A 12247-nucleotide genomic window follows, 5' to 3' on the forward strand; every position below is an offset into this window, starting at 1 on the left:
AACTATACCCTGATGGAGCTTCAGGGATGATACTACTTCTAACTGGCTCTGAAAAAGGACAGTCCACTCTAGCCTTTGATTTTGAAGTTATTGAAAGCAGCAGATTTCAGACCAAAACCTGGAATTTCAGCTCCCAAAGATCAAGAGAGCTTGGGAGTAGCCAACCATATCACACAGATCCTGGTTTGGATTTTCTGTACAACTTACATTTGCCCTCCAGTAGCTCTGGATGATGTAGATTTTGAGGGGAGGTCAGCAACGACCTTCCCTTGAAGGAACAATCAGTCAGTGATGAACCTTTGCATTTGTGCTTCAGGATTGTGGAAAGGCACCCTCCTCATTCTCTGTTGCCTTGCATTGGTCATCCAAATTTCACCTGTGTAGAGCACTATAGAAGTGTTCATAAATGCCAAGCACTGATGGAACTTCCACTTGTAACTAAGTATGAAAACAGCAAGCGGGAGGAAGCCAGATAAAGTTTCAGAGATAATATTGTTGCAGACTTTTCCACTTTAATTCATTAATTTTTATTTGATCCAAGTCCATTATTTGCTCTGTGTTGCTATCATACTAACTTCCAAGTGTTTTTTCAAGGTAAGCAAAGTCTTTCTGTCTTATCACCCAAAGCATAGATAAAAGATTATTTATTATCAGCTTGAAAATATGAGTGATAGCTGATGGTCTGAGAAATTGCTATAGGGCAGATATTCTTATAACACATTCCCACAGCAATTAGATTACAGCGACACCTGAAAACAACAGAGCTTAATTTTCCCTCTCAATCCCAAAAGCAACCTCTGCTTTCCAATGCTAAGACAGGGTAACAGGCCATCGCCCAGGACCTCATGGACAAAGCAACTGTACTGTTCCAATGTGAAACAAAAATATCTCTCACTTAAAGCAAACAGAGCAGACCCAAGTTTGCAACACTGCTGAGAGTGAGCTGGATATGGCTCACTGCTCACTATAGGTACTCCAGAGCCCTGAAAAAAGTCAGCTTTCTCTGCTGCTGCCATCGAGGAGAGGCTGAGGGGTGAAGGCCATTGTTTATGGTGCTCCGATCCCCATCAAAGCTTTAAACCCTGTGCTTTGTCATTGCCATCCCTCTTGTCTCAACTGAAACAGTAAGCCAGTCTCTCCAGGATTTCTTCCTTGACTCCTCATCTACCTCTGTCCCCTTTCTTCTGTTTCTGGTGCTGCTCTGGCAGGAGTAACCTGGGGTCAGTCAAAACCTGAACTGCCTTTTTAGAGCAGCATATTAAATTTTGCTAATAATGCTGAAAATCACTGTATTACCTCTGAAAAAACATAAGCTCAGAGCCATGACTTACTTCTGTGCAACACAGCACTGAGTCCTACCCTGACCTTACAGTATGTTCTAAAGCCCCTGTCTTCAAGCAGATTAGCTGGGTTTGAGCATACACTTAATTGCTGTCTTGAGCTAGGCTAGATTAAACCTCTAGGTCTGTCAAAACAGAAATACTCTAAAGAGCACATGAAAAAATAATCCAAAAGAGGGACACTGTGAAGTTCCATCAGCCAGAATTAATTTTTTTCCTTCTGCATGTAGAAAGTGAACTGGGTCATTCAGCATTCAGTGCCTTTTTTTCTTACTTGCTTTACCACACACAGCGATTACTTCTCTAGATTTAGATCACAGTCACAGGAGGTTTAGTAATTTAATATTTTAAAATGAAGTGGCACTTCAAATTAAAGGGGCACAAATACTGTTTGAACATGACAAATGCTGATCATATAATTACATGGCAATTAATTTTCATGTGGTACCTGTGTGATTATGAGATAAATATATGCCTTCTCTGTCTTCCAAACAGCACAGCAGTTTACCAGTTAATTACGTTTAGATCTGCTTAGTGTAATTACACTGTAATCCATGAAAGTCTGTACATATTCTGTCATTACTTCTTGTTTACTTTTAACAGCACAAAACTGCCTTAGGTCAGATCTCGTCCTTTCCTCTTTAGCATCCTGACACCTTGGCATGAGTGTACTTCTACGGAGGAAAAGGAATTCAGGAATTTAGGAGGATTTCTTGGGTGCTCCACATCTTATATACAATGTGCAAGGTACTCTGGTTCTGCTAGGATTTCTTGCTGTGCAATGTAATGATATTTCCAAGATCACTGCTAGAATTTTAATTTTCTTATTTTGGACATAGGACAAAGAGAAGGGCTGAATAGCTTTGCATCCACTCAACTACATTTTTTTCCTGAGTTGCTTTATTTAAATACCACAATACTTAACGTTCTCTGTGCTTCTTCCAGACTTCACATATCACCAGTTCATGAAAGTATCTCAGTGTCTCAGACAAAGGAGTACTTCAGTTGAAGAAAAAGAATCCAAATCTCATCAAGCAACTTCTCCATATCCAAGAGAAAGATCCTCCTACCTGCAGCTGGAAAAGAAGTGAGGGAAGGGCAAGAATGTGCAGTTGTTCTCTGTTCTCGCTGGCGTTCAAATTTAGCAGGCTGCTGTTCCAGTATGAGAGATTACAATGATGAGCATTATCCCACATGTGATATGAATGGAGAAAAAACATAATAAAACTATAGTAGCTCTATATAACTTGTGCCCTGTGGTTTGAATGTCTGCTATGGGCTCAGTCAGTGTGTATTGTTCTTATTGTGCAAATGCAACTTTTTGTCAGGGGGAGAGAAAATGCTGCAAGGCATTTACATTTACATTTGCATTTACATTTGTTTACTGGATCCTCTAATTCACACTCATGCTTAGATATGTAACTTAAGCTCTCCTCAGTTGTCGACATCTTATCTAGGGCATTGTGTTTGTTACCATGTCTTGATAATGTTCCTTAAACATGATATGGAAAAAAAAAAAGAAGGACTAAAAGACAGCATAACTAACAATGGGAATATTTACTCTATTATTAAATCAAAGGGGTAGGTTCCAGATTAAAATAAGGTTTAGGAGGTTCCAGATTAAAATTTTGAGGACTAGGAGATACCCTTCCTGATGAAAGCAAATGCTAAGAGAACTGACTTTCAACAAGCTATGTGAGAGGAATTATTTTCTCTAGAGTCATGTTTCATAAATCATCTTCAAGGCAAATCATTGTGACTTCTCTGTGATGGCAGTTTCAACAGCATAAACTATACATCATTCTAAAAAAAATGGCAGCTTGCAGTGTCCTTGTTAATGGCACAATAATTCTAGATTTTTACTCAGATAATGAATTTTCAATGTATCCAAACTTACAGCATCAGACTTCAGCAAATCCTTCTTATTATGTTTCACTTGCTAAAGTCAACAGTGTTTTAAAAAGCCTTTTAAAATGTTAATTTATGCACTGGAAGTAAGACATGATTCACCATCTGTCACAGAAGGTCACTGGTTGTATGTGGATGTATTAATAAACTCATATGTTGCAAATGAGTAAAGGTGAGCCACCCCCTGCAGTGGAAGAAGCTGGCCCAAATCTTTGCCTTGTTTTAGGGCCAAACTGTTAAAGTTCACCCTGACTCAGAGAAATTGCATAGCATGGAAAAGATAAGTTAGTCACTCTGTCTGCAAAACAACCCAGCCAGCTGGATTCCTGTCAGATTGCAGATCTGGCCATGCCAAGCAAGCAGGATGACACCTTACCTTCCTCTGCCTGTGGAGTTCAACATGAACTTCAGGAGAGTCACAGAATTTAAAACCCTCTGAAGGCCTTTGTGCACAACTCTTCACTTTTTAAGTCTGAAATCTGAGCTAAAAGGTTCAAAGGTGGCAGCATTTCTGACCTTTAGCAAGGAATTGACATCACTTGGGTCTCTCCATGACTTCACCTGATTGCACGATTGTTAAGCACTTCTGCTTCCAGCTGTGTTTCTAATTGGTTTGTCTGTTGGAGATATTTACACCAAATGAAATTGCTTTTCAGCCGAGCATTGTCTGAGCAGCACAAGAGATCTCAGAGACTGCATTAGCGTTACTTAAGCATCAGTTTTCTGGGTGCCTTTCGATGGCATTTCTGAAGTTTGAAGAGAGGTAACCTGGAGATAAGAGAAATTAGAGGATCTGCTCAAAACCTTTATTCTCTGTCATGAGGAAATTGACAGGGATAAAAATCCAGTGGGAGAAAGCTAAAGAGGGATTTGGGTGGTCTATTTTAGCACTTTAGTTTAAATCAGGAATGTATTTTTTAAACAAATCTTCAGATTTTACCCATTTACCACACTTCACTTCAAAATGCGAAGCAGACTCAAAATACAGGAACAGGATTTCTTTCACTATATGTCTGAAACAGGGACTCCTAAGTTTAAAGGCACAAGCCGACATCAGTCTGAGAAGGACTCGATACACTTAACAGACCACAAAAGTACACACACACACACACACACAAAAATATTTAGAGGTATTTTAGATTATTCTTTTTTTGCTTCATGGAAAAGAAAATTCAAAATTTGCTGGAAGCAGGAATAGATCTTCAACTTCCATTAGTGCATTATTTTGGAGGAATTGTCCTCCAAAGTGAAGGAACCTGAAAGCTGGGGTCCATCAAGTAACTGTAAAAACTCTGGCAAGTTTCCAGCTGATGGCTATCTGTCAAGAATAGGTCATGAGATCTATCCCACAGTTTCGTTACAGCATAAGAGAAGGCATGATACAGTGTCTCAGTAGTGTTACTGATTCCATATGAAGAATCATGTCTGCTAACCTTGTATTGAAAAAGTTAAGTATATCTTTCTAGTTTATATTAAACTCTTACATTAAGCTTTAAAATTTGACTTTTATCTCCCTGAAGTTACAGATACTCATGTTTAAGTGTCTGGAGACCTGTTTTTAAGAAAACTTACAGAGAACCTAGAGGAAGGCACCTTGAGGTGAACATGTTATGGATAAGGATTCATCTCACCCTTCAGCTTCCTGTGATCATCAAAGACAAATCAAATTTGTTTTTTCAGTGCTAATTTCACATGGTTGGGTGTATTGTAAGAAATAAGGATCTTTAGTTTCATACCATGCCTGACACTATAGTGAGAATATCACTAGGACATCTCATTAAATATATGCCTGAAAACTTGAATTTAGTGTCATTACTAATGAAATATTCAATAAAAAGACAAACTGAAAATTTGCAAAACATAAAGCACTTTATCTTAAAAGAGAATGAGCCAACATATTCTTTGTTGCTCTTCATCACCATTTTGCTTTGTCAGTCTTTAATGGCAATCTGTCACTGACAATATCTGGCACAGAAAAACATACCACATACATGTATGTAAGTCTGACTGTGCATGTGCATATATTGGCATGTGTGGGAAAGTATCTCTTACACCACATACACACAGATATAGAGGTAATCTGAACTGATTTGACAAGACTGTAAATACAGTGGAATTTTCACTTTCTTCACAGGAAAGAAAGAGTGGGAGAGATTCAGCCTCACAAGTCTCTCTCACTACTTTTTGTCTTCCTGAGAAACTATACCAAAGAATTAAGGAAATACTTTTATCCCCTTTGTCATTTGCCTTCTTCTCACAGAATGCTTTGCAACCTGGACTAGCCCATCCTCAGATTTGTCCTCTTTAGGGAGGTACTATGAGTTCCTTCCTCTTAAAGCTCTCATGATAATTATCACATTGCCATTAGGATTATTCCAGTCTTAATGATCAGTATCTAAGAGTGGGCTTTTCCTTTGCATCAAGGTTCATCCATTTCTCAGCTTCACATTCAGAGGAAGAGGCTTCTGTGATCTTGTCTCTTTGTGTTCATCTATGTATCTAGCCTTGAAAGCATCTCAACTCAGAGGCCAGTTTCCACCAAACTTAACAACAAGACAGAAGTCCAAAGGTACTCATTTCTGACATGCTTGAGGGTCAGGATGAGGACAAGATCAGTAGAGGAGACATCTCCCATTTCCACTGCAATGCAGTTAATCCCTTATTAGATGTCGAAACAAAGAAACAAACCCATAGGAAATTGTGACTCTATTCTTCTGAGGGAAACTTCTGTCACCAGCAAAATACAACTTTTTCTTCATGTGAGGCAGGGATTGTGACAATTTAGCTCTGAGTATATTAAAAAAGAGACAAGAGATTATAGCCTTTCTCTTCATGGTAATAAAACACTTGTTTATCTTGGCCTGCTTCTGCAATGCAAATCTCAGAGCATGAATTCTGCAAAAACCAAGGACCCTACAGTAAAATTCAAGTTCATCCAGCTCTAGAGAAAGTGAGATTTTGTTTTATGAAGAAACAGAAGATACAATATAAAAAAGTGGCTGGAAGATACACATGTGAGTTCACTGCTTCCTTCTTTGAGAACTAACATTTCCTTTTTGTACTAATCAAACAATCCAAAAACTCTCAATATTTTTGAGTAATTTATTTTAGAAAATAGCAATAAAATTCTATATTGCATTGCATTATAGCTCATTTTTATATATAAGCAAGCATGGCTTAGCTATGAAGTATACAGGTGCTGTGAGAGAACTATGGACTGGAAAAGCCTCAACAGAAAGGCAGGGAGAGGTCACAGGCAGCTGAAGGAATACAAGACTTGGTTAATTCCTCATACTCACATGCAATGACAGTTTATAAGAAGGAGTGTGACTGGCTTTACATCATATGTCTACTTTCCTGCCTGCTCAGTGTTTATTGCTGTCAAATTTTATTGTTCAGACTGACATACAACCGAACACGACTTTAAAGGGTTAGGGCATTGTATTCAGCATTCCAGCTGATTTAAATCAGGAAATTGCAGCACCCCTGATTCCCCAACCTGTTGTCTCCCCAAGCCTTACAGCTTCCCAAGCACCAGAGGCAAACATGGGAACCACATGACTGCAGGCATCCCTACTATGGCCAGTTTAAATTCTGGTGGAGACACTTCCTGAGAGCATGTTCAAACACAGCTAAGTGCAACAGAGGAGAAGGACGTACAACATGCAAGGGCAATATTAGGTACACAAGCAATCATGCTAAGAAGTGTTCATGTCCACTGATCATGGTTGGAGAATAATTGCTTTCCACCACAGATTTTTTTTCAAGGGTGTCTTATTCATAGTTATGCAATAACTAATATCTCCTTTGTGCTCTATCTTCATAGCCACAAGGTCTGGATGAAAGAGGGGTACACTTTGATTGCCAGTCACACCCAGAGGTGAAGTAAGAGATTTTCCTTATATTTACATAGAACCACCTGTGTTTCAGTTTGTGCCCAGTACCTCCAGTCCTGTCACTAAGCACCACTGAGAAGAGTCTGGCTTTGCCTTCTAACACCGTCCCATCAGGTATTTATACACATTGCCCGGATACATCCCTTCCTCACAGCTGACCAACCCCCACTGGAAAGATCCTGCAATCTCAATCATCTTTGTTGCCATTTTCTGGACTCTCTCCTGCCTGTCTCTTGCACTTCAGAGGGACAGCTGGACACAGCATTCCAAGTGTGTTTCACCAGTGCTGAGTAGAGGGGAAGGATTGCCTCCCTCATCCTACTGGCAGTGCAGGGGCTGTTGGCCCTCCTTGGTACAAGGACACATTGCTGTCTCATTCTCAAGCTGTTATGTGCCAGGATCCTTATCCCTTCCCTGCAGAGCTGATCTCCATCTGGTCAGCCACCAGCATACACTAAGGCATGGAGCTATTCCTCCCCAGCTGAAGAACTTTACATATCCCATCAAAGGATTAGAACATAAAAGAATTTTACACATAGAAATCATTTATACGGCCGCTTTATGTACTTTGGTATATTATGTACTTGAGAGGTCAGATGCTCTCTGACCATGTGCAGGTAATTTTCATACTGTTAAATAAATATAAAGTCTCTTATGTCAGGACTTCTTCTCACCTCTTACAGAAAATACAGAAGTCAGTAGAAAAAGCTAAAATATTGCCTGTCCAGTCTCTGAGCTCTATTGCTTTCTTAATGTAAACCTGAAGTGAAAAAAAAGTGGCACTGAGTGACAAAATCCCAGTTTAGTTACTCAGGTTAAAATGTGAGAATAGGTGTAAATTTAATTAAAAACAAATGGATTCTTTTTCAATTTTCAAGACTTCCATTTGAACAGACCTAAAAGAACAGATTATTAAACAACTTTGCTCTTGCACTTTCCCAGAGTAAAAGGTAAAAATGGAACCAGAGATCTGATTCACTAAGATGGTGAATGCTCTCAACCCCCACTAAAATGAGCTTCTTATTAGGTAGAGTCCCAAATGCTTTTCTTAAAAAACCACAGAGGGAAGCCTAACTCAACTTGCTTTCCATATGGGAAGATGCAGACAGGAGACTGACAGAACACAATACAAAGGAATTCATGTGGTGGTTGGTTTTGGTTTTTTTTTAAATAAGAATAGGCTCTCCCACTCCCTCTGGATATCTGCAGGCAGTTGGTTTGTTTTTTGTTTTTTTCAGGAGATCTTTAATTTCAACTCTGTTTCCATCTGTGCTGCTTCATTTAGGAGAGATATACCCACAGCCAAAGAAATGTGTAGTGTTAAAAAAATAAGATAATTTAGATGGGATAAAATACCTTGATGCTTTTACAATGAGCCTTGGAAACTCAGCTCTCAGTGCCTGAGACAGAAGCTGCTGAGCAAGTGCCATCCTCTCAGGCAGTTGGTGTGAAAGATCTTGGATTTAATCAGCCTTTTAAAATGATAGGCATGAAAAAGTTGTTTGCAACCATTGGGACCTCTTGCAGAGTGGTGCTTTTGCCATGCAGATCCCCAGCTCCTTCCCTCCTTCCTTCCCCCATTAATACCCAGCCACTGACCAGGACACACAGCACTTCCTGCCTCACTCCTTGGCCTTGGAGAGCTGCAAAACCTCTAAGGAAAACTGTACAGAATATTCCTGAGCGTTGTCTCAGAAGCCTGAATAAAACATTTCTGTGTCTTTCCATGTCATGTCAAACCTGAAGCCAGAATGGGTAGGTATGAGCCTTGTGGTTTCCCATGGGTCTATGGCCTGCCCTTGGATGACCTAACATTCTGAAAACATGAATTCTGATAAAGGATTTTCCTGCAGTCCATCCCTACATATTTGTCCCATGTAGATCCTTTGGTGTCTTTAATAAAGTTCATCTGTGGCTTTTCTCTTCCCTGTAGTGGAGAACTACTCTATTCACTTTCTTCATATCTTTCTATTTCACAACAACTATAGGGTATATGTTTCACATCTTTATCTGTCTGTCAAATTTCGTTAAAATTGGCCACAGAGATTATGTGGTTTGTTTGTGGGGGAAGCCAAGAGCAGCTGACAACTAAGCATTTTCTGTGTGGAATCTGGATAGAAATATCTAAAAATATATAATACTCTCAGGAATCATGAAGCTTTACATATGCTAGATGATGGAATTAACTAATTTCTACTTTTTTACAATAACATTAGGGGAAAATTCAAATGCTTCAATTTCCATATGAAAATACAACTTATTTTGTTTAATACTTGAAATTTTTGAGTGAAGCCTCAATGGCAGAATCGTTTTAAAGGAAGGGTTTTTTCCCTTTCTTATGCCAAACCATAGAGAGCTATCACTGTTATAAACCTTTGTTCTTTTAGCTTAACAACTGATCTAGCAGTCAAAACTGCAAATTGCAGTCCACTTACAAAAGCAGAACTGTAGACTGTGCAAGTGTTAAGCTTTTTAATCTCTGTAATGTCACACTCCAGCTCAAGTTACTATTCATTAAACAGGAGCTGTTAATGTTATTTGTTGACAGCATGAGTTATCATTATTTGACAGTCATTATCTTGCAGCAAGGCTCTTTAGACTTTTTTGGACCTTTACTCTGTGATTATGCTGCATTAATTTTTTTCTGTGAGCAATAGCTCATTTATCATTTAAATTGGGAACTACCACAGAAGCCCAGTTTTTCTTTGACCTGTTAGTTAGGAAGTAAGAGGGATGTAGTAGTTTTGGAGGAAGTTTGGACCATCTTGTCTTTGAAATAGGGAAAAAAATTATATTCTCCACCTAGACTGGTAGTTCCCCTTAACAATGTTTTAAACATGGTTATGTTACTTTCACTGACCAAAGATTTTTGTAAAGTTAAGAAGGAAAGGAAGGCAGGCATGACTCCTAATGTCTGCAAAATTCATCCCTTAAGTAGTAGGAGGAAGACAATGTTAAAAAAACATTTAGTGGGATGATGGAGAAGGCGGGAATAAGATGATCTAGGTAGTCTGTGAGTCAGGTTGCCTTTTCAGCAAGGTTTTGTAGCTTTTGAAGCACCACATTATACTGCAAAAATAATATAAGGAAAAGTTTGAATTTCTAATCCTTTAGCAAAGCAATTTCTTGTTCCAAATCAATGTCAAAATATTGAGGATTTTTTCTCATCAAAAAGTTCATAAAAACCCTGATTCACAAATAGCTAAATATTGTGTTATGAGTCAGTTTGACATTAAATTGGATTATCTGTCATCCCACATGGTCTCACAGGAGCTGTACCATCACCAGTTCATAATCTACTTCATAAGCAGTGCTCAGTGTCAGGACTTCATCTTTCACAGCGCACTGACACTCATGATTCTTCACATGTTCCAATCAAAAGGCACCATGGGAGTTATAATCCATCTGGGCAACATAGATTACAGAATGCCTGGAGGCAGGACTCTAACCACCTAATGGACAGATGTTATGAAATTTCATTGACAGGAGGAGACCCATGTTAATGCTGAACTGAAGCTACTATTTCAAATTTGATGAAAAGAAGTGTTTAGGCATTCCTAATGCATGTGGGTTTTTTTAATCATCAACATCAAAACATGGTTTTATAGAAAATTTATGTTGTGTAGAAGTTGGCCTCCTCTAGCTAAAAGAAATAAAATTTTCCTGTCCATTTCCTGATTTGATGCAAGTTGATGATTTTAGACTAGTGCGGGAGAATGTGAGATAGTTCTAAAGAATGACAGAACTTTTTCCCTTTGATTCTTTGGTTGTGTAGAGACTTTAGACAAGGCACTGCCTCAGAAAGGCAGGACAGGCATTAATAGCTGGACTATTTTAAAAAGTCAGATGGCAGGCTGTCAGGCAATGTCACTGAAGTATTCTGATGTTTGATAACTCTGTAAGTGGAAAGACGTATTTCAAGCTAGATTACAAACTGATTGAAAGCAGCTGATTCATCTGAGCAACCCATTTATGTGAGCTACAGAGAATCTCATCAGCAAAGAACTATGACATATCAAAGCATAATAAAATTGAGGGCACGTTGAGAACCAAGGGTCATTGGGGTGTTGCTTTATGCTTTATCACCACTTAACAAAACAGGTAAAGGAAGATCATCTAATCAGTCCAATATGAAAATTGGAAATGAGAGGTCTTTTATGCTCTTTGATACATTTCCTATGCAGTTGCTTTTTGAGCACCACATTTCTTTCCCAAAAAGGAATATACTTTACAGGATCTTTTTCCTGCTTGTTGTAGGTTTTGGGGGGTTTTGGGGGGTTGTTTGGGGTGGTTTTTTTGTTGTTGTTGTTTTTTCTTTTGTTTGTGTTTTTTAAAATGTGGATGAGACCAGGAAAGAGTCATGTCCTTTATTACACAGTATTCTATTCTAAGCTATTTCACCCCCTATTGCATCATGTCTACTATCTGATGTAATAAAGTAGCTCATCATTTCTCAATCACACCCCTTGCCTTTGCTGCTATGAAAAGATGCAGGTAAGAGAGAATTAAATGGTAAGAGTACACTTAATGTCCCTTGGTGTGGCTAGAATGAAAATAGGCTTTGTCAAACAAATAAGATTTCATTTTGCTTTAAATTACAGGTTTGATTGATAAAGATAACTGCACAAGTATAATTGAACAGCTAAGTATTGACATCTGAAATATCAATTTAAAAATTAGCTGTATTTGTGAGCAATGAGTTAATCATCCAACTAATAAACCTCCAAAAATCAGTGGAGAACATCACTTAGAGCTTCTACCAAAAAAGACTAGGAAAGGCTTTCCTGTCCATGACAAATGCAATGCAATGCAATGCAAAAAGCATTAGCATTTTATGGTAAAAACTGCTACAAAATTAGAACATCTCACCACAGAGGACATTGTCCTTCTCCCTCAGTGAATATCTAAGTCTATACATAAAACAAGAAACAGGTATTGAGACCCTTTTAAGAACGACTACAGTAAGGTAAAAGATTTCATTTGGGATATGGGTAATCTGGGTTGAAATCCAATTCTTAGCCTGAATAAAAAGAGTGAAGTCTGCACTTAGACCCTCCAAATTCCTAAGAGGTGTATTTCTCAATATTCTGGAATGGAATTCTG

The sequence above is a fragment of the Corvus hawaiiensis genome, chromosome 3, assembly GCF_020740725.1.
Source record: "Corvus hawaiiensis isolate bCorHaw1 chromosome 3, bCorHaw1.pri.cur, whole genome shotgun sequence".
Classification (NCBI taxonomy): domain Eukaryota; kingdom Metazoa; phylum Chordata; class Aves; order Passeriformes; family Corvidae; genus Corvus; species Corvus hawaiiensis.